Here is a 26,764-nt window from a genome sequence, read left to right as displayed (position 1 = left end):
TGTGAAATGGCAAATGTAAAATTCGCACCTTGAATTAAATATCTTAAATATGTATATCATTTAATTGAATTGAATTAGAATTTTTGGATACACTAGAATATCACAGACCCTTTATAATGTTACTATATTTGTGTATGAGTGAGTGAGTGGATGGTGATATGCGGTAATGTTAGGTAAGGTTGAAATAGAGAAAACATCTGCTTGTAGCCTTGATTTTTGGAAAGTTCCTTGAAAACCGCGAATTATACTTGAATTTATCATATTCCTAGAGTGGAATATTACCATATTTCAGAACATTTATTAACATACACTCCATATTCACGCAATAACTACATGTCCCCGTGTGACAGAAAAAGTTGGGTGTTGGTGAATTGAAAGAGTTGGGGTGAATTTCTTGAGAATAACTGACAAATGTGGAATGCACACCCATTACTTCTTGCGATATTAAACGCAGATTTATTCAATATAATCCATGTTAAGAGACAACAGATGGATATTAACGTTCGAACACTTACAACAAAATGTTGTTATTCGTTGATTTGGATACAGAAAATAAAAAATAAAAAACATTTTGAGTGGTTTTACAATTAATGTCAGTGCAAGCGTACTGTATTTTATGTAGCTCGTGTACTGTCTTATATTATTAAGAAGGTAATTTTTTACAATTTTAAGTCCATATTTAACTCCATATTTTGGCGAAAATAACGAAATATGTATATACATATTTAGATATTCTTTACTACATATAACAGCGTTCCATGATTTTGACTTACAACTAAGATGCTTCATGAATGTGTGTGTGTGTGTGTGTGTGTGTGTGTGTGTGTGTGTGTGTGTGCGTGTGTGGGTGTGTGTGTGTGTGTGTGTACACAATCCATCAATGCAATAAAGGAGTACCCATACGAGCAACCCGTAACGTAAAGATATTTCTCAATCCCACTACAAGGCTCTCCCTTCTGCAACGGTCTGTTTACTACAGGCCTCCCCACTTACATAATAACCTGCCTCCAAATATTGACATTTTCTTCTTGCCAGAACACAAGTTTCCGACAATCGTTAAGAATATTTGTGTAACTTTTATGTTTTTATTTATTTTCTGTGCCATCTTATATTGTTTTTGTTATGTTGTTGTTTCCCGGCTGATACAGTTTCAGTATAAATGGTTATTCTTTACTGTGTCGGAAACTCTAAGTAAATAGATTATATATACAAAAAGGGAGTTTGTGTGGGAAGTGAAAGATTGGAATAGAGGTATATAGAGACGTGCTTGTACCGTGTCCCTGTTCTTCCACACAAACTCCCTTCTTGTCTGTCTATGTCCAGTAATCTGTCTATGATTTGGTTTTCTGTTGAAATGCCCCCTCTTCCTCCCTCTTCCCATACCGAATCCTTTCCATTATTGTATAAAAGATTCTTCACTTCCCCTTGTGCGAGCTGTACGCACTACATAAATTTTACTTTACACACACACTTCTCTTTCCTTACACTCATGTATTAATATTGTAACCTCTTTACGTTAATATACAGATACTCTTAGTAGTTGATCAGATATAAGAAAATAAGAAAATTAGATATAAGAACTGCAACGTCCTCCAGTTGGACACTAGTCGTTACAAAGTTAGTCCGCTGCTCCTTGTGTCGGGAACATGAGACTCTTTTTCACTCATCAGGGCTTGCTGGGTAAACAAGAAACACAACACTCTATTCAAAGTTTAACGCAGTTTTATAATCACTTATATTTCCTATCGTATGTGGACTTAGAAGCAAGGTACAGATTTGCTTACATTTCTGCCTGAAGAGACGTAAAGAACAATTATATAGCATATTAAATCACATCGCAATCACTAAACACACTTGCATATAGAATTAACGTTGGACAAGACAAACGTAAATACACGAAAGTTTCTGTACACTGCAAAAAAAAAAGGTGTGTTTGGGGTGAGTTTCGCTCTTTGGAGGCTTCGAAGGTCAGAATACTCGGAATCCTCACCCTTTTGAGTGAGTTTCTCCTCCCTACCCTAGGGTGAGTGCAGATCTGTCGTGAAAACCTTCCCTATACACCCCTTTGGGTGAGTTTCGGCTGCACCGTGATGCCACATGTACAAACTTTCCCACTGAAAATCCACTCACAGGCCTTGTCATAGCGAAAGAATTTTGCCGACATGACAACGTTTGTCGTCCTGGACCCCCTGCCAGGCTCTCCGAGGCAATTTTTTCTACCTGCTGAACCCTTTTCCCAACAAATTACCACCCTGTAGCAGTTCTCTAAATATTCAGCAGAGGCGCTGTACTGCAAGTGGCGCTGATTCGAGTGACTAAATCGTGAAATACTTTCAAAATAGGTCGAAAACCTAAAGTCCGTCGACGTTGTTCGTGTGGGGGAAACTAGCGGTCGACGGACCTTGGAATAAACCTGTCAGTTTTGAGATCCCTGTGATGTTTTAATAATTAGAAAGTGTACGAAATAAATACCTCTATGTTACATGTAAATTTCAGGAATAATCTATTTGAATAGTCATTTCTTATTTTCAAGTACAATTTCACTGCTTTACGTCAGTAATTAACAAAATTTAAGCCGAAAGAAAAATATGATTTTTCCTCACTTAAACAAAGGAAATACATGTTTATAGCCTGAAAGAACGTGTGACATATGCAATCGTGCAAGTGCATACAAATTAAGGCATAAAAAACTGTGTTTTTTTTGTTTACAATATTTCTTCTTTCTTGTTGTTCGAACCTGTATGACTGCATCTTTGTAGTTATTTTCTCATGAAAATATAATGTGCCTTCATTATCAATGTTATCTTGGAGAAGTAAATTTTGTTACTTGGAGTCGGTATTTCTAGTGTTCATTCATAACGCTTATCTGTCGGGCTGCATTACACTTTTCCTATTCTTATTTCATTACTTTTTTCGGCTAGGAGGAAGCTCTTATGCAAAACACAGATTACAGATATAACACCAGGAGTACACATCCTGAGTACTCAATGTAATTGGAATTATTTTTTAACGCTTAAATAATTTGTTTAACCTTACTATTTTACAGTAAATTTAACGAGAGGCGTCAAGACAATTCTCTGTGCTGAGATGTAAAATAAACTTAATGTTTAAAATGTGACCCCACCACAATTAAAAATTTAATATTTCCGAAGTCACTGGGATTATCGTAAAGGATTATGACCATAAGAGAAGGGTTATGCCTTCTTGTTATGAGGCACGTAGCCAGGGGGAGGGCTAAGGGGGCTGAAGCCCCGAAATCCTACAAATATCTAATTTAAATAGTGCATAGAGGTAATTAATTTTACTTACTTAGCAGGATTAAACGTTAGATCGAAAAAAGTTTAGTGTATAATAGAGAAACCAGTTTATATTGTTATATTCTACCATTTAATCCAAAGAATAAATGGATCCACCAGCTCTCAAAATTTATAGTTTTCTTTGTGACAAGTCATACTATATAAACTTTATGAGTAAAATTTGGGCAAAACTTTTAAAGCCTTTACTGACGGAATGTGTAAAGGATAATAACAAAATACAATAACTATGAATTTCAGTACACTAACTGTACAAAATGTAAAAAAATGGACAATGTGTTGGATATACACTCATACAGTGGATCGAGTAGCAGTCTCTCTCCATTTACACAATAATAATAATAATAACAAATAATTTTGATTAAAATTGGTTTATTTTCAATAACTTATAATAGTTGTTATTGTAAAATGATAATTATAACCCTGGTAAACTGGTAATAATTATTATTGTCATTATTCTTTCTACCAATCAATGGCCTGTCCCCTTCTGCAAATATTTCTGGCGACGCCTGTGGTGATAAGGATGAGCCCCCCCCCCGAAATAAACGGGCCTGTGTTATAGTCATGTTCCTAGAATTCCCATCCTTCCTGCATTTGAAATTCTTTTTTTAAAGTTCTCTGCCAAACAACTTACGTACGCCACCAATATGACATGTGACGAATACTTCAATTTGCAATTTGACGAATGGCTTAATTGTAACGATGAGGATAACACTGATGAGACAAAGAAAAGGACATATTCAAACTTTACCCAAACCCTCTGCTTCGTAGTTTACTACACCAACGACTATCTTTTGCATTTATTCAAAAGGTATGCCTAAGGGCGGTTACGCCAACAACAAGCAGTCTAATAGAAAATGTTTCATCCCACTTTGCGTTTTATCCTTGCAAGGGACCGCAACTCCAGAAGACATTCAACTTTCATTACTTTTCCCCCACCCCTACATCACAGTCAATGTACAACCTAAAATGCTTATCCATATTTTTGAAATCTTTAGAGCTGCATAAACAAAAATCATAAAAGTTTCTAAATAGGTCCGCTTATCTAAGTATTCAAAAGAAATTTTGGTTAAGCTAATTAATTTCAATGAGCACATAATACCATAAACGCAGTTCCAATTTGTTATTCTTGTTTCATTTCCAAATATACGCTACATTTAATGAGGCAAACTGGTTCCCTTTCTGAGCCACTGTCTTCAAATAGATGTGGCAACAAATAAATTTTGCAACGACGTGTTGAATACCATACGTGAATATCCTCCAAAGTTCCGTTTCTGGACTTTCTCTCCTTTTCCTTTGTAACGAGCAACCCCTTGCTGTGCGCGTCACGCGTCAATGCACCAAACCTGAAGTCTTCCCTGGGAATGACATTACAAGTCGAAGCAATGTTTTATTTCTGGTACACGATTATATTCCTCTGATAAACGCTGTGATTAAAATTTCTAACTAGCTTTGAAAGCTTTTTCTTGAACAAACTGTACAAAAGTTAATTGTCCTCGTCCGTGGCCGTGCGGTCTAAGGCGCTGTGCTTTGGCCTCCGACGGCATGGGTTCGAGTCCGCCTGGGTTCAGTCTCTGGGTTCTCGGCCTGTGCATAGGACCGGTGGCAACCCACCATCGTGAGGAAATTGGCGAGCTACGAGTGAGTAGTGTAACCCGGTCACGGATATCTCCTATAACGGCTGGAGGTTCGACGTGCTGACCCCACGTCACCCCATTACTGGTTGAAGATCTCCACACCTCTAGGTAGGATTGTGGGATGGAGCCTGGCAGCCGGGAGATAGGTCAAGGCCCTTCGAGGGCTGTAGAGCCACGGGTATTATTATTATAGAAGTTAATAACAAAATTTAATGACTATAAGCATCTCAGTCAAGTTACTGTTGCGCTGGAAATTCATTTATCAAGTGGATCGAGAAGAAAATTCTCTCCAAGGAGGATATAATAATAATAATAATCGTAATGATAATACATTTGGAATAAAATTGGTTTATTTCAATTAGTTTATAACAATAATAATCATAAGCATGATAATTATTATTGTTATTAATATTACTGTTTAAATTTTATTGTTGGCCTGACCACCCCTATAAAGAATTCTGCTTCCTTGTAATCCACGCGCACGTCACCTACTAAATCAAGAGATTATTATTATTATTGGTTTGGATATATACGTGGATCTTTTCATAAGCCAACTAATTGACCGTCAAGCATTCGGTAGCAAAATCCTTGAGTCTACTATTCAACGTGCTCGGTCACGGCTAACTTATTACATTTATTTCAGACAGTTTGCATTATACTGGCACGTAAGATTTCTCAAAATATGGTCAACTGAAGTTAATCAATGCCATTGAACATAGGATTACTTTTACAAAAATTAATAAAAGTGCAACATGAATTTAGGTTACAAACTGAGACGAGAGTCGTGAATGAAGGAACCTTTCGTTCTTCGCCAGACGTCGCTGTAAGCAGACTCGTTCTCGTTGCTCTTTCTTTCCCGAAGGAAAAGCCTCGGTCTCGTTTAGATTATCTCAATAATAAATATATAAGAAATGTTCAAAGACATTTAGTAATATAACTTAAAAACGAAAGTTTTAGAAAATTAAACATCTTTAAATAAAAAGTAAATCAAGTTGCATATTATAGAAATTTTGATTATAACGAATTCAAAAAATAATTTACACTACGATTTACCAAATCCTTGAACAATACAAGGCTTTCGGACAGTATAAGTCTCGATTATACAGACGGCTGTCACTCTCGGTCTTGTCTTCATTTTAAATTGTGCTCGGTTTCAGCCAAAGTGGCACAAAAGCGAAGTAAAATAAAGCAAATCAATCAATCAAAATAATCATAATACGTAATAATAAATTTTATACCAACGGCCGATCTTCCTTTAAAAAAATCTGGTTTTCTATTGTTCTAGTCAACAGTCGAAGGCAATCGATATATGCAATACCTCGAATGACGTGTCTGCCTGCCAGTGAGAAGGAAAAGAAAACAGCATTATTCCTGCTTACCACTATCTAAGATACAGTTTTATTAGTAGTACAAGACCCTGCATTCAACGAATAGTTAAAAAAAATGAAGTTACTTATTGTATTTTGGATGATACGTCCTTCATATCTTCACATTCACGTTTGTTTATTAACTATCTGGATTATTTTTAAAAAATGTTATTTTTCGCAAGTTCTCGTGTCCATTGGCAATATGTACAAATACAGGAAAATAATTTATCTTATGGAAATGGCTATTTTAACAGTCACTCACCCAGGCTCGAACCTGGACACCAAGTGACAAGAGCGTTGCACCACAGCTCTGCACCCTGTCCGTGGGGGTCCCCTTATTGAGAAGAACTTATTGCTTACAAATCCCGCAGGAAGAGTACATTATCTTTGGTAACGACCACCATATAAGTTATATTTTCTGGAGTTCTTTGTTCCAATCAGTATATTAGGACACTACAGTAAATGCAAAGACAATATTTTCAACAATAAGACATTAAATACTCATTTATTATTATAAAATTTTAATTACAGATTATTGTAACGAACTGATAATAACCAGCATTACACAATAAACGCAGTTTGAAGTTTTCTTTATATAAAAGCGTCAAAAAACATTCTCATGTTCACATTAGTTTTTTAGGGGGTAAAAATCTAGATTTTTGGTCAACTAATCATGTGTATTAGTCCTCCTCCGTAGCCGAGCGGGTTAAGGCGTTCACTCGTCTTGAGATCGTTCGCTGCGGGACGGCGTAGGTTCGAATCCGGCTCTGGTCGGAATTTATTCGGCCTACGTATAGGGCCGGTGGCAACCCACCATCGTGAGGAAATTGGGGAGCTCCGAGTGAGTGAGCGTAATCCGGTCACGGAGACCTACTATAACGGCTGGGGATACGTCGGGCCGACCCCCCGACTATTCCAATACCGGTTGAAGATCTCCACGCTTAGAGGTGACGAATGAAAGCGTGGGAGGGAGACCGGCAGTCGGTAGGTACGCCTAGGCCCTTCATGGGCTGTTGCGCGACGGATTATTATTATTATTAATCATGTGTATTAGAAAGTATCAATGTCAACTATTAACTAATAAGTTCTGGGGAAATTTGAAGTTGTTTGTTGCGGAACCTGAATCAACTGCCCTTATCCTCCCACCCCCCTACTATAGGGCTGTTCCTGGATGAGAATTACAATATTATATTCTACATTAATATTATTATGAAGTACTTATCTCTGTGAAGGAAAGCCGGTCTCCATGGCGGAGTGGGTAGCGCAGCGAATCCAGGTCTGGGGATGTGTTTTCTTTGCGAGTGTCCCTTCATGAATTTAATCATATCATCAATTCATCCTCATCTTCGCGATTAGCCAAAAGTGACACAAAAGCGAAATAAAATAAACCAGCTCAATCAATTTGTGGAGGAGAGAAATTCTGTCCTTTATTTTCTTAGGACTTTGGTATCCACAGAGCGCTTTCAAATTGCCACAAACCAGTGGCGGATCCAGAAGTTACAGCTGGGAAGGGCGAATTTCATTCGAATGCCTCACCTCACCGAACCTCAATTCTAACATACACTACACTGCTATATATAAACAACATATTATACTGTAAACAGGAACGAAGCTGATTTTGTGTTCTAGAAGATAGAGAATTCCTTTGCAAAAATAGAGGTCGAGGACTGGAATAGGTGGTTATTATTGTATCATAATGCCTCTTGACCTCCTATTGCCACAATGTAATCTGAATGAGCAGATATGAGAAGTATAGTGAATATTCACAGAACACGAAAGCCTATTCCCTCAAGGGGTCTCAGTTCGATTTCATTTTGAAGCATATTGCACAGTGATTCAATACAAATTTAAGCTGTAGTGTCAGTTTCGATTAGCTTATCTTGATCATAAGGTTGATTTATTTTATAAATATTATCGAGCCTTTTAAATTTGGGGATAAAAGTCGGAACATTTGAGTCTCAAAAATATCAGGTATAATATCATATCCAAGAACTGGCAGTTGGGAATGGAGATCGCTCCCATCGCCCCCCCAGTGGATCCGCCTGCCACAAAAGTTGTCTAAACCACCCCCACCCCCAAAGATCGTTGCTTTGTTTAAAGGACATTCACTTTTAGTGTCTTTTGTTGCAAGTCACGCGTCGTATACGGCGCGCTTTTCGTGTGGACCAATCGAAGGTCGTCTGGGACAAGCAGGCCCAGAATAGCCTTGCCGTTGACATTGTGTGAGGTCGTCTGTGCCGTGGGCCAGAATAGTTTGTCTGCTGAGTGGGTATTTGAAAGTGAAGATAAGAAAGCAGGATTCGAAGGTAAGTAAGTTCAAAAACGTTTTCAATATTTTTACACTGTAAGTTTTCTTTATATATGCTCAGATTGTCCTATCCTAAATGCTTAGACCAAAATGTGTTTCACATTTCGAAATAATGACAGTACACGGTGAGAGGGCACTGTTTAGCATGCAGTGTGAGCCCTTTCAATAGTTCTCGTCCGAAGATTGGCATTCGTGATGGTTTGATTTGATTTGATTGATTCGTTTTATTTTACTTCGCGGTTTGTGCCTCTTGGCTAATTTTGAGAATATGGGGATGAGTGATGAAATTGATGAATGGACATTTACAAACAACCATGCCCAAGCGGGATTCGAACCCGGGACACCTGGCGTCGCAGCTCGACGTGCTAAGACATTTAAATAACTAGCGAAATCACAAATATTACTCTTTATTACTTTGCTCCTCAGGTCGCCTAACTTGAAGATTTTAACAAATGTGAAAATTTTGGGGGTCCTTGTCCCCGCCAATTTACGCCTATGGTTACGGAGACAGAAATCATGGTTTAAGTTCGTTTCCGTCCTTCCCACTCCCATTTTTGGAGAGAAATAACTGGAAAACTATAACGATAAAAAATAAAATTTCAAGTGCACAAACGAAATTCTATCCAAGAAGTTGCTTGATTTTTTCTTCCTCCATGATGGGGAGCATTTAGTTGTTTAGTTTAGTTATTTCAATGGTACAAACGTAATGATTTTGTCCTTCATTTTAAAGTTGGGGGCGAGGGAACTTCAAATATTAATTTAATTTATTCTCAAATCGTTACGGTACAATCGAAAAAATGCGCTGGGATAAAACTGTACGGGCTACCTGAAGTCCCCCCCCCAAGTTCAATTTGTGAATACTCGAACTCTGTAATGTTGCAAACGAAAGTAAATGCTATACAATCCGGTACAAACGAAAGATAATCTTACTTTAAACAGAATATGTGGATGTTTGGGGGAACAACGTTACAAAGGTTGACCCTACTACAATTATCACTGCTTCTAGGATTCTCTATCATCTTTATTTCTTTCTCCGTTTTCATATGTTTCAATTTTTCTCTGCTCTCTTGCTTCCTCTGTTTCCATTTCCGTTATTCTTCTTTACCTTTTGTCTCTTTCTTTCTACGCTTCCTTCTCTCTTTCCCATTTCCTTCTATTTATGTTCTCTGTCATTCGCTGTCAATGTATCTTCGGTCTCTTTCACTCTCTCTCTTTATGTTCTTCTGTTCTTGTGTGATTCTCGCTGCGCTGTAAGCAATCCCAATTAGGAGATGGGCCAAAAATATTTCGTTGTGGGCTAGAGCCCCCTTTGGTGTCGACTATTCTGACTGCGACTGGCACCTTCGTTTGGTGTGTGATGTTCCTAAAGTTGTAAAGTAACTTGTTGCGCATAATTCATAATCTTTCGTTATTGCCTGGCGGAACGTACCCCAGAGGGATTTGTAATTGATTTTTAAGTAAAGAGGCCAAAATAATGCAGTGGGATACTGTGGGACGTAAAGTTAATTTGCATGGGAAATATTATTTAAAACAGGCTTCTGTAAGAGTTTATAAGATTTGTAAGCTGCTGCTTAAACTCCATTCATTCGTTGTAGTCGATTGCATCTAATTCACAATTTTTTAAAGGAAAAAAGACACATTGTAAACAAGGGCGTGAAAGTTAAATATACCTTGACATTAATTTTCGGGAGCAATGATCGCCTTCCCACATTCAGACGCTGATATTCGTGAGGTTTTCTGTAGTGTGCGTCCATAGTATCTTCTAATTTTCGGTCCTTGGGGGATTCTAAACATTAACAATTTAAGTTAAGAAAACTTACAATTTCAAGCAGCAGCTAGAATTTCTTTTAGAGTGTTGTCTTAGATTTCTTTTACACATAAATATGGTTGTGTAACATAAAATTTTAAGTATTATTTTAATTTTCAACTCCTTTTCAGGAATGTGCCATGCATAGAGAGGAGTGAATACGGATAATACCCACAAACACACTCGCCTTAGTTCCAATCTACACTGAACATTTCGCCACTCATCACCGATAGCAGTTTTTCAAGGATCCTGCATGGGTTGGGTTTACACAGATATGCAATGTAAGTAGAGTAGTTCAAATCTAATTTTGTTCTCTTTTCAAGGGAATTTATTATTCATTATTTTCATAAGTTTTAAGCTGTAGGAACTTGAAATGAAGAGGTCTCTTAGGAAGTAAGCTTATATGTTGAGGTGGGAGGACCAGTGGCGACCACTATATGTACCCAGGTGTAGCGCACGCTAGAGGTGGCCAGCTAGTATTGAACATTTAGTCATCATAGTGAGTGTGAAAAGAAAATTAAAGTGTCAAAAGTACATGCATACATAAATACATGTATCAAGGAGTCCGAGGTTCCATACTCGGTAGTGGTTCAGATTTCACTTTGAACTTTAGGTGCAGCCCCGATTAGCCTTTCTGTGCATAAAGTGGACTTAAAAACAAATTCAAACAACAAATCTGGAAATAGGAAAGGGTGGGTGGGTGTCTCATAGCTTCGGTTATTTCTGTTTCAAAAGGAGTGTTCGCCACTGGGAAGGACAGTACTAATAGTTATACACAGTGTAGGCTGGAGTGTAAAACTTTGTTGTGACTGTCTTAAGAAGTATTTGGAAATTGATATGGCATACTAATTACACAATGTGTACAGCGAGATGTTAAAATATTACCAGGCAAGTTGTTCATAATTTTCAATATTTTTTGACGTCCCACGTGTATTTAAGGAATTGAACTGCATTGAACTTCTCCGGGAAATATTTATGCATCTCACTCTTTACATACCTTTCCTAATATCTTTGTTACACAATTAATTTCATGGAGGATTAGTGAAAAAAAATGGTTGACTAGACCACACAGCAAATATACTTGTGTGTCAGCATCTTTAAGTTCTGAGAATCGATTGCTGCTTGTGTACAATTTAGTGTTCTTGTGGATGTGGGATGAAGTAAGTGATTCATACATTTTATTTGTTTTCTCTTTTCAACTTGCAAAGTGAGGGTCTGTGATGCTACATTTATTGGCTATCAGTTACCCTGTAAAAGCCTACATACAAATTTTGTCTTTGGAAATTAAATTCATTTTGAGATGTTATGGAAAACACACAGATAAAGAAATTAATTCTTATTTGAAAAGTATCTAAACTTTCATCATTCTGGGTTTCTTTCATTCAATCTTCCACTGTATGTATAGACATTCCTTAGGAGAATTTAAATTGCTGGGGGGATCCAAATGATACTAACTTTGCATGATAATTAACTTTTATATGTTAAATCCACTTGAACGCTTCAAATAGTCTTCCATCTATTAAGAAATATAGTTGTACAATAAACTGTTGTATTGAAGAAGTTAAATTTTTGCTACTTTCAAGATTAATCTAATTTAAATTTATTCCTTATTTCAGACATTGAATGCTGTTTAACTAAAATAACCACATCTGATGTTTGAAGATGATCCTGATTTTGTAAATGGAAATGTAAGTAAATAAATCAATTAACCTGTATGTAATCTGAAAATGTCAGAATCACATAAATAGAACTAGGAACGTAAAATATAATGCTGCGTGTGCGAACCATACATACACACCTTTCATTTTGTAATTAAGAATCTTTGGATATGCATTTCCAAAATGCACCTTAGCATAAATATACAAATTATAATCTTTATGTATTTCTTTCTATACTTTCTAAACTTTCAATAGAACTTTATTTCTGCTACTTGAAAACAGAATCATATCCATGCTTTTATTTTTGGAGAGTTGAACTTTCATGTAGCTATGTCTTGTTTCTATAGAAAATATTTAAAATTGTCAAGGGTATGTGTCTCTTGTCTGCTGGGTGAAGGGATGGAATGAGGCATCCACTCACTTCTCCTTCTGGCACTGTGCCTGTTACATGCTAGTATAATGTACAGAATAAATAAAATCTTTTTGCCTTTTCGCTACATGATGTTTACACATACACTTTGACAGGACAGAACTACAGGGTGCGAAATCATTGAAAACTGGTGGGGGAAGAAAGTTCTTAATTTACATTCCCCCTCCGCCACATGTGTGTATTATTAAAAGTAAATTAATTTGTTACTTTTATACATATCAGATATTGTAAAGCAGCCAACTAATTCCTTTAGTAACTTGGTTAAAGATGTTATAAATTATGAAATAGTTGAAGTGCTTTTATTATGTGTAAGTTTTTGTTTTGTTTGTGCTTTATGTTAATATAAATCAATTAGATTTCATAGTTATAATTTTCTTGCATTCTTGTTTTACTTTAATTGTGCGTATTGGTGTTGATTTGTTAATGATTTATTGAGAGAGAAAGCATTCAATACTCACAACTACACTAATTTGTGTGTGTTTTCGATATTATTCTTAGTACAGTATATTTGAAATTAAAAGTAATTGCTTATCTTTCGTTTGTTATAACAAAAAATCTTCCCCCCGGAAATTTTTGGTGGGGGGATTTTTAAGGCCAAGATTGTTGGTGGTGGGAAATCCCCCTGTCCCCCCAGGATTTCGCACCCTGCAGAACAAACAGAAACAAAAGAAAGCTAAAGCTAAATATTTTTCACACCAACATTGAATGGTACTGTTTGAGCTCTTAGGCGACACCAGAAAGGTGTTTGTGTGTGTGTATTGGGGGGCAATCCATTGACTTAACTTAATAGTAGAACAAATATTAACAATAAGAATCATGGTTATGATAATAATTTTACAGTAATAACTATTATAACAAAAAAATAAAATTATATTATTATTATTACTATTATTAAATCCTTTGGGAGAACTACTAGATGAATGAATATCAAGTACAACTTTTCCTTATTACTATATTTTTTATTTTTTTTTTACATTTTACACAGTTAGTGTACTGAAATGCACAGTTATTCTGTTTTATCTTTAAGTTTTAACTTTTCAATAAAAGCTTTCTAAACATTATTTATGTTATAACAACTTCTGCTTTTTGTGACTTGAAATGGCCGATGGCAATTCCAGGGGGTGGGGGGGGGGTCAACGGATATGTTCCACCTCCATCTCCCGACACCGATGTTTCAGCACAAAATATTATCCTAAAGTAATTTCTTACTTTTGAAGATAGTGTGCCATTTCCAGTTATATGCTGTGGCGTGCCCAGTAGTCAGCCCTCATTTCGCTATTTTTTCCTGCCTGTTTATAGCCCCATCATCACCCTCCTTGTATAGGCCCTTGCTTATGAAATAAAAGCATGCATGTTTATATTACCTTTGCATAATAGGGTGACATACTCTTAGTCCCTCCACCTGTTCATTCAATCAGTGGCGCACGCAAGGGGGGTTACTGGGTTTAACCCACCCGAGCTTTAAATATTATGGGAAATGCTGTGTAAAATAAATTGCCAATTTAGTGCTACTGCATTCAATGTAGAAACTGATCAGCTTGAGGGCCTCCCCGATGGTGCAGTGGTAGGTCGTTGCCTTGTAATCAAGGGGTCCTGGGTTCGATACCCTGTGGAGGCACATAGTGGTTCGGATCCCACTTTGAACCGCAGGTACAGTCTCGATTAGCCATATTGTGCATAAAGTGGACTTAAAACACCAAGTCAATCTATCAATTGAGCAGCTTGACTGATTGATTTTGTTTATTTTTCTTCGCATTTCTGCCACTTTTGGGCTAATTGCGAACATGAGGATGAGTGATGATATGATGGAATGGATGAATGGACACTCACAAAGAACACCTGTGCTCAGGCTGGGATTCGAACTCGACACCCCAGGCGTTTTAGCATGCTTTCGTAACCATTCATCCATGAAGGCTGGCTACTCAAGCTTGAATCACTTTGTATGCACACATCACTAGTATACTTTTCAGGGAAGTATTAAGACTCATAAATGTTATAAGTACATTCTAAACTATCACACTCTGACCTAAATGCATTCTTGGTTATATTCTTATTTACTCTTACATTTTTTCTCCTTTCAGATCATGGACGCCTTTCCATACAGACATTTTAAAGGAATACAGCATGCAAATTTTTAGCAATGAAGTAAAATTCCTCTTTTTTTGGATAAAATTGTGAGAACTATGTTGAATTATTGCAAGATGAAATGTACGAATATTGTAAATAAAGTTGAATTTTTTGCTAACTGGTAACTTTATTTCTTCAACCTAATCTTTGGGGCGAAAAAAATTAAGCTCTGTATTTGAAATAGAGTGGTTAAAAATTATGTATATGAACATTTATAACTTCTACTAAATTTGCTCTGCCTTCTTAAGAATGTACATTTTCGTTTCTAATTAATTTATTAAAGTACTGAAATAGGTTCTAAAAGCACCAAAAATCACTCTCATTGTAATGATTGTGGCATTGAACTGAGTGTGCAGAACCAACAGCAAAGGAAAGGTAAGGTTGAATTATTGCTTAATGTGTATGCATTTAGTGGCAAGGTAGTATTTTTCAGAGATTATCCCCTTACCATGTATGTATATACTTGCATCCAACGTATACATAAAATTTATCTACGGATATACAAGTATACAGTATTTTGTTGTGTTAAGTATGTCATTTATTTATCCTAGCAATGTATGTGAGCATGAGTGTTGCTTTCCAAACAGTACAGAAAAAAGTTGTTATTTTATAATTAACAGTGTGACTTCTGAAGATCAATACCCTTCATGTTATATTGTACACTCAAGGACACTTCTGGGTTGTAACAGCACCATTGACTTTCAATTAAATCATTACAACCCAGCAGTGTATGTGACTGTACATATATCCAGTCCCAATTGGCTTCTAAGCATCAAGTGGAAGTCTCAAAAAAGACTTATTGGAAAATATGTATGTACATTAAAAGTTGCGGCTTTTTTGTATGATTTAGAAATCGATACATAATATTCCTTGCAAGCTTCATGTAATTTAGGGATGGCTTGTTCTTCTACATGAATACCTTGGTGAGCGTGCTGCATTTAGTTTCCTCTAAGATTTTTAAGCTTTGTCAAATTTTAATGCTGAATTGAATGGTATTATTTTTATAAAGAAGACAATTAATCACATTAAAATCTGAACGCATTAAGTGAAGAAACACTGTTTTCACTGTGATGTCGTATATTACACAATGCAAGAGTTAACATTGCATTTCTCTACTTTGATACATTTGCCATCTGGGAAGAAATTATAATGAAGTTATGATTGCTCTATCTTATTCTGAATTCATATTGGATAAGATAGAAAATATCTGACTGATTCTTCAAGGTTAAAGGTAAGCATTATTATACTAAATGAAGATCATTTACCTCTTCCTCACGAACCCCTCAAACTCACCCTATGGGAGGAAAAACACACACTATACTAGGGTGAGAATAACTCACCGTATGGGAGGAAAAACACACTCTCTACTAGGGTGAGAAAACTCACCCTTATGGGAGGAAAAACACACTCTATACTAGGGTGAGAAAACTCACCCTTATGGGAGGAAAAACACACTCTATACTAGGGTGAGAAAACTCACCCTTATGGGAGGAAAAACACACTCTATACTAGGGTGAGAAAACTCACCCTTATGGGAGGAAAAACACACTCTATACTAGGGTGAGAAAACTCACCCTTACGGGAGGAAAAACACACTCTATACTAGGGTGAGAAAACTCACCCTTACGGGAGGAAAAACACACTCTATACTAGGGTGAGAAAACTCACCCTTATGGGAGGAAAAACACACTCTATACTAGGGTGAGAAAACTCACCCTTATGGGAGGAAAAACACACTCTATACTAGGGTGAGAAAAAACTCACCCCAATATGGGGTGTGGAAACTCACCTTTTGGGGACGTCTATTTGTGACAAGCCAAACTCACCCCAAAAGGTGAGTTTCCACACCTTTATTTTTTTCAGTGTACTTAATTATTATTTCCGAGTATAGCTAGAATGAAACGAAAATAATTACCAGTTACACTATTTGGGCATTCCATTAACCGTTACCACGTTTCTGTTGATTTCTTACCTTCACCTGTTTTTCAACTCAGTCTGTCGTGAGGAGAAAACAATCAGGCGGGTTCACTTCCTCTGCTGAGATAGAAACGTGACGTCAATGCGAACAGATTATGAGGTATTTATAAACATATATACAAGTTCCAAACAAAACTGTACCAATCTAGCCATAGTCGTCTGTGACAGCTTGCACATTATTTGAAGTAACAAACATTTAAAAATCTTAATATATCAAAACAAACATTCAGGTTCGTTACAGAACATTAGAAAATACGAAAATTAGACATAAGAAGTATAATCTAGCAATCAAATAAAGTTATGTGTCTGGTTCCTTTGCTGTCCAGTCTCTATATACCTCTATTCCAATCTTTCACTTCCCACACAAACTCCCTCCTTGCACTATTTCTCGGGCTGCCTTTCACACTCCCATTCTCCCCTCTTCTTTATGTGAAACGGGGGTGTTTACACTTTACGTTACACTATAAAGATGGCTCGGTTTGAGCATGATCATTAATTTCGCTGTCCTCCCTAATAGTTTTCCCCCACCGTTCTCTTACTTCCCACAAGTATTTCCCCACTTCTTGTCCCGCTTCTTGTGTCTTTATTCTATCGTTTATCACTTCTATCACCTCCCTCGCAGTTAGGTTTTTCAGAAAGTTGTCCCTTAGGTCACGTGTAGAAGGGCAGTTCAGGAGGATATGCTCGTCCGTCTCCTCTCCATCGCACATTGAACATATCATTTCCCCTTCTTCGTTTCTCTTCCTTAATTGTTTCCATCCCCCTAGTCTGAACCATGCCAGCTCGCCTCTTTCCTTTTTTTCCACAACATTAATATATTTCGCTTCCCCACTTATCTTACTCTTAACTGCTCCCTCATTGAGGACTTCGTTTGGCAGTCTGTTGTTATTTCTTGTCTGTCTATGTCCAGTAATCTGTCTCTGATTTGGTTTTCTGTTGAAATGCCCCCTCTTCCTCCCTCTTCCCATACCGAATCCTTTCCATTATTGTATAAAAGATTCTTCACTTCCCAACCCCAGTTGTGAACGTTTTCCTCCCTTGTCTGCATTTCTAAGCATTGTCCCCTCAGCGTAATTTGGCCCTCTAGTGATAATCGCATCCAATATTTAACAATCCTCATCCGTGCTTGTACCGTGTCCCTGTTCAGGCCCAATTCCTTGAGGATCCCACAGTTGGCCGTACCTCTGCTTACGCCCATTACCCTCGTATAGAATTCTGTTTGTGTACCGGTTATTGTGTTGTAACTCTTTAACTCCCGCAGTTCTACTCCATAATTTAATGTTCCTAATATTATTGATGAATAGAGGTTTTGAATGACCGTCAAAGGCATTTGAGGTGCCTTATTTATTGTGCTTATGACTCGTTCTATTTCATATTTTGTTTTAGTTTTTCTTGCTCTTATGTGGTGTGCCCAGCTTCCTGTCATGGAAAGTGTTGCCCCTAGGTACGTGAAGTTTTAAATCCCCCCGCATGTCCATGTTTCTTGTCCGCTAAACATACTCGTATAGCCATTTTTGAAAGCCATTTTTTTATTTTTGTTGCACCCCTCGTATATATTATCTATCTATGTTCCTCTGTAAACCCTCTATTGTCTCGGACAAGATGACTATGTCGTCTGCATACATAAGAACTGGTATTTGCACTCCTATGTATGGGATTGAATTCTGATCCATTTTAATCTCATGTGCTACCCAATCTATGAACAGTGAGAATAGGACTGGTGACAGGATGCATCCTTGTTTGAGTCCCCTAAGCGAAGGCTGCAGTGCTGAGACTTCGTTTCCTTCCCATCTTACTCCGAATTCTACCCTCGTTATATATATATATATATGTGTGTGTGTGTGTGTGTGTGTGTGTGTGAGAGAGAGAGAGAGAGAGAGAGACATTCTGAAAGGGCGTCGAGTGAGACAAGTGTAGATCCTAATTCCCCCTTCCCACTCACACACTTAAAACTTCCCTGGAAAGCTTTCAAAAAAGAAAGAGAAAAGGAAAAGAATTATAGAAAAAAACGAGGAAGAAAGATTGGGAGAGATATAAACAAAAACAAGGACAGATATAAAGGAAGAAAAGCAAATAGAGGGAGAGAGAGAGATAGGAGGACAATTTGAGTTTTGTTTCTTAGCTTCGCTTTTCTGCCACATTTAGATAATCTATGAGCATGGTTGATGATATAATGAAATTGACGAAGAGACACTCACAAATAACGTCTGCCGCGCTACGGCGCCAGGGGTCCCGGGTTCGAATCCCGGCCTTGGCATAAATTTGTGAGTGTCCATTCATCAATTTTATCATATCATCACTCATCCCCATCTTCGCAAGTAAAATAAAAGTAAAATAAAGCAAATCAATCAATCAAATAACGTCGGAGGTCGGCAAGAAAGGAGTGTAAGGATAAGAGATAAAGAAAGTAAGGAGGAGAAAGTGGACATAATAGAATGAAAAAACAGAGAGAAAAGGTAGCGCAAAGAATGTGAAAGATTAGGATAAAGAAAATTGGAAAGTGAAAGAGGAACAGAGAATGATATAGAGAAACAGAGGAAGGAAGAAATAGAGAAAAAAACTGAATGAAAGAGGCGGAGGAAAAAGAAAAATTAAAAATAAGAAAGAACGAGAAAAGGAGATAGAGAACAAAGCATATAGATAGAAGAATCCTTGCGGCCATAAGCAGTGAAGTAGATCAGAAAATAACTTCGTCCTTCCTTGAGGCCACCCAAAAAACTTCATTGGCACAATTACTGCAGATATGCGATCTTTTCATAATATTTGTTCTTGGTCTACTCTCTTTTAAGTCACGATTCCTAAATTACAACATTCTACCACATACAGTTGCAATTCCTAATCTTTTTTTCAGACACTTCAGTTCCTCACTATCATTGTTAGTCACTGGTTTACCATACCCAATTTCGTTACTACTATTCATCCTGTACTTTTGTTTCTCATTCTGCATATATTTCATATTAACTTTAATTTAAAAAGCGAACTCACGGCTGCAACCCCCTATTTTTCGCTATTTTCAAGTTGTTTTACTCGTAGATGTCACGCGCTCCATCTGTGGATAAAAAATTGCAACTTCATGTATTTGTCTGGTATATTGCTTTCATTGCGAAATAAAATGGAAAAATATTGATTTCAATCACAACCGAGCGGTTTTCTGTATTGATTTTGCCTTCTGTTGCGAGCCTCTGTCAGCAATGTAGAAGTTACGTTATTAATAAATTAAAATATGCTGATTTTTGAGGCATTGACATGATAAAGACTTGCCTAAGATTGGTTCTTGCACTTTAACGATTTACGAAAGTTAACAAGACGGCGAATCGTCTTCAGAGGACAACATTTTTTGAGTTTTAGTTTTTGTTTTTAAGTTCATTTTATGCACAGATAGGCTAATCAGGACGGTATCTACAGTTTAAAGTGAGATCTGAACCACATCGGATATCGAATCCGCGACCCCTAGATTACAAGGCGACGACATCAGGGTTGAGGCACAATTGCCAAACAGTTAAATGTCTTATCTGTTTGTGGTCAACCTTAACTTCTCATTTACTTTACACGCTCTACAATTCTTCCTTCGCTTTTTTTATGTGCTGTTTGTTTTATTTTTCTCTCAATACTTGTCCCTTTTCCTTACATTTTGTTTATCCTATTTGATACTTTAACTTCTCTTAGGCTTCAATTTTCCTATTATTTTTATTTTGGTTTGTACTTGCTTTATCATGTTTTTCAACCACGTTTCTCCAAAAATTTTCACATTACTGATTCTTGTTATAGTTTGATGAGTATTCTCTTCTGTTCATTGCCCATCCTCTAATCCTGTTCGTATGTTCAGAAAGTATCGCATTGAAACGAAATGGAATTACAGTTTTTTAAAGTCATATATGTAAATGTTTTTATTAATCATTAATATTAGCACATAGAACAATGTGGTCGCAATATTATTTAATGATTTCTTTTAAAACTTGTAATCAATACCAAATGCAGGAAGTATAAAGTCCACTTTATCCTCAGATAGGTTAACCGAGGCAGGACCTACAATTTTAACTAGGGTCTAAAGCACTCTGTAATTCGCCTCCATACGAAATCGAACTATTGATTTTTTTTTATTACAAAGTGCATCAACATTCTCTATAAATGTAATAATTATTATGGTATTTTTAATTGGGATACTATAATAGATTCATTTCGCTATAATTAACACCTAGATGGCACGACACTAATGTAGGGTTTGTGTGCAGGATTTGTCCATTTCCAAAATATTGATATTTTTGGATGTTATCCAAGAAATATGTTATTAATCAAATTCTTTAGTAGTTGACTTTTGACTCCATAATAGAATAAGTGAAGTATTTTCAATATCGTTTCTTGTTACTTCACAATATATTGTTCTTTACAATATGTATGGTATTCGGGTATACCCCTTTGCCGTTGTGTCCGTAACATGATAACTTATTTCTCCATTTGCAGCTTGAGAGCGACTCGTAACTCCCGAAACATCCAATGAACAAGCTATCCACTGACGTCTTCTCAGCGCAGCACCTATCGTTAACAGTTTTGCTCAGGCTCCGCACTTGTAGGATCGCTAGCTGGATATGTTCCGACAATATTCTGACTACCCTCGTGCATTCCTCCGCAGACAAAATTATCAATTGGACCATTGAGCTCTTCTGGGTGGGCCCATTTAGGTTAACAAACAGAGGGCGATGAACCAATGGGAGTTGCACAAATGTATCATTGCGTCGAGAGTGCGTTTGGGTTGGGCTAATTAAGTGGGAAAGGACATTCAATGAGTTGCCCTGTCTCCGAGTGACCAGATCGATATGTAGCGCGTAGCAACGACCGCCGAGAGGATAATAATCAGGTTTGTTTCCGCTCCACCGAGCCAAGGTACACCGCACACGCACAAACATGCGTGCCCACGCATGTGTTCGATACGACACACTCTTTATTCCCGTCACCCTCTGCGGGGAAAAAACATCACAAAAGTCAACAACGAATTATTTCAGCACGTGCCATTGTTTTTTTTTCGCTTCAGCTTTCCTATTGTGTCGTTGTCAGCGCTGTCGCCAAACCTATTGCCGGAGAGATGTTCCAGTCCCGATTCGCCTCTCTGTGCATAAAGCGACCTTGAAACGTAGTTTAGTGACTGAGTTTTGGCTTTTCTTGTTTACCAATTGGCATAACCTCTTAATGCTTTCAAGAACGTTACATTTGGAAACTGTTAGACTAGGTTAATTAATCAATTGCAGTTTTGGTCGACCTCCGTGGCGGAGTGGTTATCATAGCGCGCTACGACGACAGGGGTGTCGGGTTCGAAACCCGGCCTAGGCATTGGTGTCCTTTGTGAGTGTCCCATCATCACCCATCGTCATCTTCGCGATTAGTCAAAAGTGAGAGACAAGCTAAATAAGAAAAAACAGATGAGTCAATAAACTCTGACGGTTTCTGTCATGTGTATGGTAAATTACTATTATTATTGTAAGATAAACTAAATTGAAACAAGATAAGGAAAGAAAGTAGAAAGACAGTTTCAATAGCAAAAAGGAAAGAGGAGAGACCAACAAAGTGAGAAGGAAATATTCGAAAGAAGGAAATAGAAACAATATTATAAGTTTCGAGGGCCTTCCCGATGGCGTAGTGGTAATGTAATCAAGAGTTCTCGGTTTCGATACCCGGTGTGTGCTGGATATCACTTTCAACTGTAGGTCCAGTCCCGATAAGCCTTTCTGAGCATAAAGTGGACTGAAACTCCGTCAAAGGAAGAAAGGAAAATAAAACCAAGAAAAGGGTGGAATAGGTGAGGGCAAAAGAAAGAATGGGAGATAGAGAGCAAGAAAAAATATATGAAATGGAGTATCCCAAGAAGGTTGGATGAAAGAAAAAGGAAGAAGAAAGTTCGAAGATAAAGAAGCACGGGAAAAGGTTGAGAGAAAGGAATATACAGGGTGTATCATAAGTAATAGCGCGAACTGACACAGTTGAAAGTACACGATAATAGAAGCAAAAAAGTCTCTGTAAACATGGGTCTGCAAACGATCCGTATTCGAGATAATCACGAATATGTGGTTACAAGCCGCCACTGACTTCATTGTGTATAAACGTCGTCCTAGTTGGTAGACTGTGTACTGATTGTACCCATCCTGTTTGATTACAACGCCACCTCTCGGAATTGTTCTGTTTTGTAAACAAAGAGCAAACCTTGGAAAGCGCAAGGAGTAAAGCACTCGGTGTTTACAAAATGCAATCAGTGACGGCTTTCAACTGTGACAGTTTGCGCCATAACTTATGATACACCCTGTATATACATTAGTAAAGTAGCAAGCACGAACGAAAAAGTGAAGAAGAGAAAATCAAGAAAGAATTTAATCAAGGAAAGGAATACAAAAAGCAAGAAAGATAGAAATACAGATAAAATAGAAGTGGACAGCTAAAAGCAAAGAATAGCTTCATGGTGTAATTTCCTTGTTCGTTATAATTATCTCCTAATTGGCTTCAATGGAGCCGTTTGTTGCATACAATAGGGTGATGGTTGGAAATGCTTCGCCTGTGTTAGAGACAGCCAGAGCCTCATTTCAGAAGTTACGACTAGTCAAATGTGTCCCTTGTGGAAAGAGTGAAATGAGTTTGTGAATTTACGAACACAACAAGAGGACAATATGCTGGAAATGCTTTGCAATTTTCAGTTGATAATTCTGTTAGTTCGTTCTATTGTTGTAGAAAAGATACCAACTTTTCACTGTGCATACTTTGTGAGCTCATTATCCTCTGACAGGCCGTATAGTGAGTAAATAGATTTTCACAGCTCAGAGGGTGCTAATATGATTGATGGCCTTTGACTTGTATAAAACACATTCTGGTTTGGTTTGATTCGATTTTTGTTATTTTGAGTCGCTTTTCTGCAACTTTTGGCTAATCGGGAAGATGAGGGTGAGTGATGATTTGATGAACTCACAAAGAGCAAGTAATAAACTGCTGTTCAATGTCCTTAAATCAACACATGAAAGAGAGAGATGACATTCGTGGAGGATAGTTAGCACAGCACGGTACGAAGCTTCGTCTTCGCGACTACCCAAAAGTGGCAGAAATTCGAAGTAAAATAAACCAAATCCATCAATACAGGGTGAGGCAGTCAAACGGGAAGATTTAAAAAATTCACAAAAAATAGAGGGAGCAAATATTATTTACTTTTTTAACGTGAATGTACTGTACATGAGTGGAAATTACTAGTGCACCTGAAAAATGTTCATTTTTAGAATATGGTGTCAGTAAGATGGCGTCCTTGGTTTTACACCCATTTTTCCTGCCTGCCCTCGATGACTATGGCCCAGATGAAGAAACACTCTTCCAGCAAGATGGTACAACTAGCCATACTGCCAGAGTTTTATGGATGTGCTTAGACTCACATTTCCTGGTCGTCTCGTCAGCAGATTCGGCGATATTCCGTGACCTGCCCGTTCACCCAACTTGGCAGGTCCTGACTTTTTTCTTTGAGGTTTCCTCAAATCCAAAGTATTCAAGGACAACCCTTCAAGAACCAGAGATGATTTGAAGGAGCGAATTCTGCAAGAGATCCACAACATTCCACTGGAGATGCTACGCAATGTCATGGGCAGATTTACTCTGAGACTCCGACAATGTGTGCAACACCTAGGACGCCATCTTACTGACACAAGGTTCAAAAAATGAACATTTTTCACGAACACTAGTAATTTCCACTCATCTAAAGTATATTCATGTTCATAAAATAAATAATATTTGCAATCTCTATTTTTTGTGAATTTTTAAAATCTTCCCGTTTGACTGTCTCACACTGTACATATGGACAACACAACACAACTCCTACAGAGTATTGGCTCCTGTATGCAGGTCCGGTTTCATTTTACAAATTATTTTTAAAGCGTGTATAAATCATCTCCAGCATTGCATTCAAAAGTAGTGGTGCCAACTTATATTTTATTTTAGAAATAAAATCCATACACACAAGTCACAAAGGTTTCATTGTTAAATAATTCTGGCAACGTAATTACTAGAGCTAGGATGTTGATGACCTTAAAATTGCCAAAAAATGACCTTTAAAAAATGCATTTATGACCTAATACATGCAAGAAAATGCCCTATAAACTTAGAAAAATTACCTAAAAATTCTGAAAGATTTGTAAAAAAAGAAATTATAAACTACCAAGAGAAATTCAAATTACAAATTAACGTTACAGTATCTATCACATGTTCATTGGTAGTACATTTAAGAAAGTTCACTTCTTGTCATCTTTTACACTTTAGGTACTGAGTTGCAGTACAGAACGAAAATCATATTCACATTTTAAAAAGTGAAAGATTGTCGGTTTTTGGACAAGAGCGCCTTGTACATTGAAAAACTTCTCTCGAGTTCCACCGACACAAGATGAGCGTACTTGAAATGAACAATATCACTTGCTGTTAAGTCACTTTCAATTCCATAGAGTGCAAATTGCTTCCCTGACAAAATTTCCGATACAGAGCACAAAACTTTGTACCCCTTGTTTTTTTTTTACCAATAATCCGTCTGGCGACAATGTATTTACTGATAGAGGGGGATATCACATTGTTTGAGCTGAATTGTTACACAACAGCTTGCATCAACAATACTGCACAGAATTTCTTTGTTTCTTCAAACACAGTCGTTCAGAACTGCGCTGAAGGCAATGAGACGAGAGTCGGGAACCTATCTCCTTCAAAGGGTTACAAGCATGTAAAATGCCCCTTGTTTCACAAAAATGTAGACAAATGCATAAGATGACTTTTAAAAGGCCTAAAAATGACCTAAACGGTTTAAAAAGTTTACAAAATGACCTTTACTCCAAGAAGAGTAAAAAGAGGAAAAAAAAATGCAAAAAATGCCCTAACAAAGGCATCCCAATTGATTCACTTACGTGTAAAACACGTTCCTATCTACTTATGCAATGTTTCTGCCTCGTAATTACTAACTTAATATCAAAATTACTTCATAATAATATGTTACATCTCCAATATGATACTTGTCAGATGCCCTATATGATTTATAGTATTTGTGCTCATGTCGTTATGAGGAAAAAGTTCAGTACGCTCTGGACTGAGTAACGAGGCTCTGGCGTGTGGACCCAGGGCCAGTATAATTCTCTATGGGACTTGTGTAGTGTGCTGTCTATATTATTTGTCATTGTTCCTTCATTTATTTAATATTATAACCATTTATTCTTATCTTCGTAATTAATCAAAAGTTGCAGAAACGCGAAGCGAAATTACCTAATTCAATCACTTAAAAAATGCTCAGGAGTTATAACCAGGATGAGGATATCTACTCAAAATAGGCACTACAAAAAGTATCGAAAAATATAAATTAGGCACAAAAATAGTGGTGAATATGTAGATTCTTCATGTATAAATAGGCATATGCGAATAAATTATACAAAGACAGCCACTATTAAATCCATGGATTCCACTCAGAAACAGCCTGAAATGGTTTTTAAAAGTAAAAATCTTATATTTTCTGGCCAAGGTTAAAAAAGGAAATTTTAAAACTAATTCGCAGTCTACTTATGACATATAAATTACAAAACAAATCTCCTAGTTCAACCCAAAGTTTGGCGCTACTTTTCAAGAGCCATCTTTGGGACAGATTCTTCAACGCCATTAATTTCTGATTCAAACGCTTGCGCTTGCATGATACGACAAAATCAGAGAAAGGGTTTCGAAAACTGTTGCCGAGTTTGCTAAGTAGGCACCTTGTATGCGGAAACGTGTCTCGCAGATTTCGTCATATATTAGATAACTTCGCCAAAGAGGAGGAAATTCAAACCTGAGTCTCGGATTGCGCACGATATCGTCTTTTGAATTTTTCAGGAAGTCAAGGGGGGAGAGACGAATTCTAAGGTCATTCCTTTTTCATGACATGCTCCAACCTGCAATATCTTGAATTTATGATCACTTTTTTGAATTTTTAAACTTGACGCACGGATATGGCTTTCTTGTTGCTTGGGTTTTAAGTACAGAGGAAACGCTTCTTGTATTCGTAATAAAAAGACCAGTATCCTCCTGTCGTCTCATTGGAGGTCAAATGATCACATGTCACGCTTACGTCATGTATTGGCACCAACGATGCTTACAATTAAAAAAATCCCTAGCGTAAA

General features: G+C 37.2%; 1 protein-coding gene and 1 long non-coding RNA gene across 4 annotated transcripts in view; both read left to right on the top strand.

The window, feature by feature from the left end:
* The window catches only part of LOC146001672 (uncharacterized), a 713,225-nt gene that overhangs the window by 7,637 nt on the left and 678,824 nt on the right, over window positions 1-26,764 (top strand). The gene's annotated exons all lie outside the window — the stretch shown is intronic.
* On the top strand, window positions 8,546-14,766 carry LOC146001265 (uncharacterized). Its single transcript, XR_014443553.1, has 4 exons — window positions 8,546-8,624; window positions 10,565-10,714; window positions 12,050-12,121; window positions 14,603-14,766. It is a non-coding gene; the product is annotated as an uncharacterized LOC146001265 (long non-coding RNA).

Source organism: Lepisma saccharinum, chromosome 17 (assembly GCF_977018435.1).
Source record: "Lepisma saccharinum chromosome 17, izLepSacc3.1, whole genome shotgun sequence".
NCBI lineage: Eukaryota > Metazoa > Arthropoda > Insecta > Zygentoma > Lepismatidae > Lepisma > Lepisma saccharinum.
This window is presented reverse-complemented; position numbering and strand designations above follow the sequence as displayed.